Genomic DNA, 8099 nt, shown 5'->3' on the forward strand with positions numbered 1-8099 from the left:
TATTATTATTATTATTATTATTATTATTGTTGTTGTTGTTGTTGTTGGCATTATTATTACGTATGTTTATTATTATTACATCGTTATGATTTTCAGTGCAGTCATTTTCCTCACTTTATTATCACTGTCATTGGACTAAGACTGTTATTAGTGTTAATCTTATCGTTTACCTCACCTTTTTAGCTTCATTATTATCTTCATTACTCATTTTTTCATTATCACTGGGCTATTACCATTATAATTATTATCATTATTACTGTTATCATTATCATCGTGAACATGATCATGATCACCATCATCAACTTGTGCGTAACCAACATATATGCAATAATGCACATGGTAAGAAGAGTGTGTAATGGGTGTTGACAGAATTATGGCTGATTATGTAAGTACAGGGAGAAGGAGACTGGAGCGTGGTACTGACAGAAAGAGTCAAGAAAGGACGGCGGGAAGGACTGCCTGATCACTCAGCTGTGTCAAGCATGGTCAAATCAAGAGAAGTATGGGAGAGTAAGGGTGAGATGGGTATTCCATGTGAGAGCAGGGTAGTCGTAGCGTGTTGCGACTTCAGCATCATCTGAAAGTGAACCCGGAAGACTTCAGGCAAAAAGTGTCCTTCTGCAGTTCACCATCTCCCTTTCGGGGGATAGGGAGGGAACGGGCAGCTCCATCACCCAGTCATATCGATGCTGCCACGTGAAGGAGTTTCTTCCAACACGGAGTAAAAGAACGAAAGGGTTAAAATAACATGCAGACAGTGGCACATGAATGATAAACGGATGAGACAAATGATCTGGGACCAAGCACATTTAGAACGGCTGCAGGCACCATTCACAAAGGGTTTGGTTAGGAACGGTAATAGCATAGGCAGTGTTGCAAGAGTGTCAGCTATTGTATACCCGTTTACATAAGATTCCATACTGTTATCAAATATGGGTGCATTCTTGGGGAGTCTCAATTTCAATAGGAAAAATGTGATGAGGGCCGAAATAAGGTAATCTTTACTGAAGAGCCGAAATAAAATTATCTTTTTTGGAAGGCCGAAATAAAATCATCTTTATTGTCAAACGTTTTGATATATTCTCATGTGTTTTGTGAACTAAAATGGAAGAAAATAATCACATGAGAAGATATAGAAACATCTGGCAATAAAGGTGATTTCTAGTTTGGTCCTCCTCATATTGTGCCACACTGTTAATTTTACTCTTGTTACTACCGGAATATTTTATTCAACGATCTGGTGGAGCTTTAGTATTGAATGAAATGAATAATGCCATTTTTAACTCCTTCATCTCGAAAATTCTCTCCTACAATAAATACAACAGACTAGGGTACCTACAGCAAGAGTAGCCTATAAAAGACGTAATCTACTTGAAGGCGTTTAGAAGAATCAGTAGGTGGAAGAAACAGGTGTGGAAGACAAATGTAAGAACTTAATAAGTGGAGAGAAAAAGGAATTCATATGTCATAAAGAACACATATACTGAGTGCATGAAGTGCTGCAAATTCTAGATTCATTCCAGTGGGTTATGGGATGATGATGATGATGGTAATGATGATGATTCCACTCCCTAGTTCTAAGAGCCTTCCATAAGCTGAACATAATGATCTGTCTGTAGCTAAAGATATCCTCGCACTGTATGGGCTTATTCGCCGTTACTGATATTTTCATTTCTATTTGTATTGCCGTCTAGCATACACCAAGTATCGGATACATAAAAAAAAAAAAAAAAGCCAACTCCAATGCGTCTGTGTTAACCTGACAAAGTTCCCTAATCCCTTTTGGTTTAGCCGATGACCATGTGTATACTCGTTTTACTTTAACTTGGCCTAAAATTGACATCTTCCTACTTTGATGCTTATATGTTAGAGCAGACTAACACTGAAGTATGATGGTAGTCAGGATTAAGTGCAATGGAGGGAATGTAGAGCCATAGTATAGTTTTTTTGTTTTTTTTTTCCACGAAGCTATGTAACATATGCTGCAGGAGGATTAATTTCTGGGCCAAAATAAGGCAAAAGAACTATAGGCATTATGGCGGGTGGGGTGATTTGACAGGAAACATAGGAGACATTTCTGCATCATAATTAATTTTGGGAAGTGCTCAAACTCTGGCCGATGACACCAAACCGGCCAGACTGGTACTGTCCTGCATCGGGGACAGGATAAAGTGAAGTAGATGTCCTTGGTCTGAAGTGGTTGTTGAAGAGATACTATCTCATTTTCCCACTAACTTGGCCTAATATTGTCATCTCTCCATCTTGCCTGTTAACCTGTAATGACAGATTAACACTACAGTTTGATGCATGTTGCGATGAAGTGCTATGGAAAGGATGGAACACAGCAATACTGCCTTTTTCTACATGCTGTGTGGTGGAAAACATTATAGTTTTTAAGACCTTCACAACATTATATCTTTACCATCTTTCTGAAGGTAAGCTATTGTTAGAAGCAAACTCAGGATAAAGAGGTATATCATTTGAGCTCGAGGACGTCATTTTCAGTAAATTTTTGTCCCTTTCAGACAACTATATTCATCCTAATAAAAACTTTCGAAGATAAAGTATTAATATGTATGTATATATGTATGTTATTCCTTAACCTTTTTGTTTGTATGTCCCATCCATCCATTGCCAGACGCCATGTATCCCAAACGGGGTGGTCAAGGGCTTAGAGTTAATTGTTTTACAGGGAGGGGCACTAATCCTCCATCAACCCCACTTGACACGTAGGGATGCCAACAGCATCTGGTGTTCCCAGGCTGTCACCCATCCAAGTACTAACCAGACCCAACGTATGTACTGTATGTAATTCTTCAACACTCTCACTACCAAAGATTTTTTCTGAGCTGAATAAAATAATCTAGAGGTAGCAGGAATAAACTAAATTACTGCGTCCTAGTAGTCAAGGTGTTAATTTACCTGCCTGATCTACTTTGGAACTAAAACAGTGACTTGGACAAAAGTTAACCTTGAGGGGTGACTGAGGCCAGGTTGCTGCTTCATCCTCCGTCTGGGCCAGGAGTCTCACGGGCTCTGCTGCCTGGAAAAGAAAGATAGACTGTAATCTATATAGATAGACAGATGATGATATGAGAGAGAGAGAGAGAGAGACTATATGAAGGACGGATAAATACTCGACGCAGCTAATTACATCATTACATTTTTTTCATTCATTCATTGCCAGACGCCATGTATCCCAAACAGGGTGGCCAAGGGCTTAGAGTTAATTGTTTTACAGGGAGGGGCACTAATCCTCCACCAACCCCACTTGACACGTAGGGAGAACGTTATGCCAACAGCATCTGGCGTTCCCAGGTGGTCGCCCATCCAAGTACTAACCAGACCCAACGTTGCTTAACTTCGCTGATCGAACGGGAAGCGGTGTACTCAACGTGGTATGGCCGTTGGCCATTAATGGTATCTGGATATTAATAGGAATGAGGCTGACTATAGTTTTTTTTTTTTTTTTTTTTTTTTGGGGGGGTCGAATCTAATCATAGACCTAACAGATCTAGAAGTCCCTCTACTTACTACTCAGCTGTGTGTGTCATCACTTCGGCTCTAACACCCACCGTTCATATTACATGTATGCAAGGGCTGTCCCATTCAGGACTGGTGTACTGTTATTAGAGAGGGTATTTTTATGATACATTTGTGGAATATCAGCAATGTCTAGTTTTACGAAATTAACTTCATTAACTTGTTCCCTGCTTCAGTCTGGGATAAAGTTTTCTACATTTCAGACAATGGCAAACTTCGTCGTAACAAGGAAGCATAAATATTATCATTTATCGCAACAAGGAAACGTCAATATAATCATTCATTGTAATAAAGAAACATTTATATCAACATTCATCGTTACAAGGAAATATGAATTTTAGCATTCATCATAATAAGGAGACAAGAGTTATCATTCATCACTGAGAAGGGACAACAGCATTATCTTTCATCATTACATGAACTCATTCCTTCACTGCACTGTTTCACACGTTTTTCAGTACGATGACTTCTTTAAGATTTTACTCTATCCCCCGCCTGTTGGTTATATACAGTTTAGAAGAAACCCTTTGTAAAAAGGAAGTTATTTAACGCTATATCTGACCCCTTCAGTTAGAAAATTCTCCTGAAGGTAGAGAGAATGAAATTAAACATATATCACCGAACTCAGACAGTTAGCTCTATCTTACCTTGCGTCGGATGTTGTCAGCTATGAGGCCCGTCATTGTAACTATTGCCAGAATGAGGAAGTCCCCGAAAACGATAAACGGTATGTACATTGCGTCAGTGGGCAGGTCGAAGGTCATCATGACAAAGCAGGTGTTGATGATGGTGTAGAGAGCCGTGATGTCGTAGCACAATATGGGGATGGATACCACCTTCTCCAGTTTACCATACAGCTCGCGAAGTCTGACGTTAGTATGATGCACGTCAAGAAGGGTCGCACCAGATGCCTTCCCTTCTAAGAGCATGGCTAGTGTGGCGTTGTTGGCGGTCAGGGAGTCGAGGATGATCTGCCCCAGGGAAACTAGAAATACCAATGGCACCGTCAGCACCACCTGCATCCACAAGAACGAGATCGCGAATAAGTAGCAAACCCACTGCTCCGTGTCTCTGACCAGGTCGGTGTGGTAGCAAACTGAATACAGGATGGAGTTGAAGAGATTCGGTGTTAAAGCAAAGACTATCCTTATGACGTGGGATCTGATGTTTAGTTCCTTAATGTCTAAGTTTTTGTACTCTTGGAAGAGTGTCACCAGTTTGTGGGAGTTGATCCAGATGCTGATGGAGGTGGCGTAAGAAGAGAGGGAGGTGAACCATGCGTAGATCGTCTCCGCTACTGTCACCATTGTGGAGGACTGTATAGCAGTGTTACGCAGGAAGACGTCTGAAGAGGAAAATATTCATTAACAGCAGTTCTGCTGGGCGTTGGACTAGTTAACAAGTCAATGTTCAAATGTTGTAACCACAACCCCAAGGAAATAAAACCTTTATATCAGGTCCAATTAAAATACCTTCAAAATTTACTTTTTGTACTTGAAAATAACCTTCAAAGTTAGGTATATCTGGGGGTAGTCGGTACACCAACCATGATCTGCCCACACCCATCCACACATTGTCATGTCAACACCCGATGCATACATTCACTAAATACACCACATCCACTAATGTACCCATAAATAACTGAACATTTTTGGAGTGAGTGAGTTTGTGGAGGACGGGACCTGAGCTCCTTCCCCCAACATCGACTCTTACTTCCATTGGTGCCTATGTCATACTTTGTTATCTACACATATACAGGATTCAATTCCTTTAACTTATATAACAAAGAAGTTACACGAATGAGACAAGAATGAAAATTCAACCTTTCACCAGAGTGGAGTTCTTGCGATGCATCGACTTAATTAGGTTTTTAAGTAGCTGGATACATAACTTCATACTTTTTTTGAAACTTTGTATAATAGGGATCGAAATTTATTCATCCGAAAGTGGTAGACGAAAACGCCCACCATCCACTCACTAGATGTAGTGCAATTGTAAGGTGATTCTGCGCTGGCTGAAAACCCAAATAATTTCCTGTAATCCAAGAAACCATTTACTGCGTAGAGCGTTAACCGTAAAATCAAACTGACGCCTGCTGGTCTAGTGCGTTAAGGCGCTCCAGTTGAATGGAGCTTGTAAGAATTCTCTTCTGGGAGTTGATTGTGGTTCACTGCACACATAATGCCGTTATGGGACGAGCCTTAAACATCGGAACTGAGTACCTTAGCCCTGTGCCTCTACTTTCCTATTGGGGCAAAAACGGACTGAATGATAGATATGCGTTTTATTTTGTATTTAGTTTTATTTATTTATTTATTTAGTTTTCAAGGTACATTGCGCTTAAAAAACAGAGGCTGATAGGTAGAGCGAAGTGCAGAATGATGAAGACAATTCTTGATATAATCAGTGGCATAAATGAAGGCCTGGTAGTATCACAAAATTGTTGCATCAGAGACTTGGAAATGAAAAACTTGACTTTTCCCTATTTAGAAAAAAAAATGTGATTAGGCCTCCTCTTCTCCATCATGGGAGCTGTACTCCACACGTGTGTGTGTGTGTGTGTGTGTGTGTGTGTGTGTGTGTGTGTGTGTGTTGAGGTTGTTATCCTATTTTATCCATATTTGGTGCCGCGGTAGACGAACGATCAAGAAGCTGATCAATAGTTATTTTGAACAAACGGTCAAACATCAAGATCACAGGGCTATGACAAAGTTTGGTCCAGTAAGATCAACAAAACTTGGTGAAACTATTTCGTATAATGCAACAATGTTGCGGTTCGATCTTATGAACGGTCAAGAATGAAGGTCGCAGGGGAGGTCTACTTCAGCCCGTGTGTCTATGCGTGAACAAAACAATGAAAAAAAGTGTTTAACAGATTTTGGCCAAACTTGGTTCAGGCATCGAAGATCAACCAAGGCGTTCGCCTACTGTTTTTCAGAACAATAATAGGTCAAAGGGCAATCAACACGTTAAAGTCAGTTTGAAGAGACTTTGTCACATCAACACCAAATTTTGCGGAAGGGTTTTGGATAAAGTATTAAAAACGAATTCCCTTTTCAGGACAATCAGGCAATGGTCAAGGAAACAGGGAGAGGCACAATATATCAAAGGCACAGGACAAGGTAAACTCAGATAGTTTTCATTTTATTTGAACCATACTAAGTGGACGACTTAACAGTCAGACAGAAATGAACTCATACGATTCTGAGAGCAATCGGTGGAGGGTCAAGGTCACAGGTCAAAGTCAAATGTTCGGCTGCCTGACAAGTTGGTGGGCAGAGGTGATGCATATTCTCTCTCTCTCTCTCTCTCTCTCTCTCTCTCTCTCTCTCTCTCTCTCTCTCTCTCTCTCTCTCACAGAGCATCCTACAACATAAGGTGGATGCTGACGACTAGAGTGTTAGGAAACATATGCATAACTGTGGTGACTTGGGACCGTGTTTGTAAAAGATCCTAACCAATTCATGTTAAAAAAAAAAAAAAAAAAAAAGTCTTAGTAACACTTAACTGTTATCAGGAATACTTATGTGGTTCGTAGTTTGTCACTTTATTATTCATTCAGTTTTGCTGAGGAAGAGTTTGGTACCTGTGTGGAGAGAAAACAGACGTAGACGTAATCAAACACACAACTCAGGATTAGGGCAGGTGATTACTGGGGTCCCAAATTCCACAACCACTTCACATTTTCTCCATTCTGTACACATTCCGAAAAGATTACTCGCTGTCGTTTATTGATCCAAGCGCCCACTTCCATTACAATATTAATCAATTCACCCAAATAATGTATTTTTGTACTCGCCCACGTGATAGTAGGGTGGGGTATGTTTGGGTTGGTTTTCTGTGTGTGTGTGTGTGTGTGTGCTTTAATAAAATTACTTAAACAGTTTTGATCCGATTTTAACTGAGCTAAGAGTTGAGGGTCAGCCAAATGGCTGACCTATTATTATTGAGAACAACAGGTCAATGGTTAAGGTCACAAGGTTAGATCAAAGTTTGACCGGCAAGAGCAACTTAAATAGTTTTTATCTTATATCCACCAAAATTCGTAAAAGGGAGGAGGATAAGGCAAAACACAAGGGATTTGATTTGCAGAACTGCAGGGCAAGGACAAGTTTCGATCCGTTTGTCTGTGCGAACAAAGTAATTACAACAATTTTGATCTAACTTGGACAAAACTTGGTGGAAGGTTAAGACCACTCACTGGGTTGATTTTTTTTTTTTTTTTTTTTTTTTTAATGAAAAATTGATCCAAAGTCAGGGTCATATAACAATGACAAACTGAAGAGTTTTCATTCTATTTTGGCTAAACTTTATGGACGGGTTTGTGTGAATGCAAGAATAAGGAGGTTCGATTGTGAGAATAATCAGTCTATAATCAACGCCACAGGGAAAGACCAACGATCAACGTGATATGGTAAGGTAATATTAATATGCTTTTATCCGATTTATACTAAACTTCGTGGAAGGGTTGAGGGAAAAGCAGGAACGAAAAGATTTGATTTGCAGAACAGTTAAAGGTCAATGTCGCAGGGAAAGGTCAATGGTCGAGGCAACGT

The 8099-nt window shown here is 40.0% G+C and overlaps 1 non-coding gene across 1 annotated transcript; it reads right to left on the reverse strand.

The window, feature by feature from the left end:
• Positions 1 to 3293: 3293 nt before the first annotated feature.
• LOC145409415 (5S ribosomal RNA) lies at positions 3294 to 3412 on the reverse strand. The gene has a single exon (XR_013899079.1). It is a non-coding gene; the product is annotated as a 5S ribosomal RNA (ribosomal RNA).
• Between the last annotated feature and the right edge of the window lie 4687 nt (positions 3413 to 8099).

Source organism: Coenobita brevimanus, chromosome 80 (genome assembly GCF_032717465.1).
Source record: "Coenobita brevimanus isolate Jiangsu-jjx chromosome 80, ASM3271746v2, whole genome shotgun sequence".
Classification (NCBI taxonomy): Eukaryota; Metazoa; Arthropoda; class Malacostraca; order Decapoda; family Coenobitidae; genus Coenobita; species Coenobita brevimanus.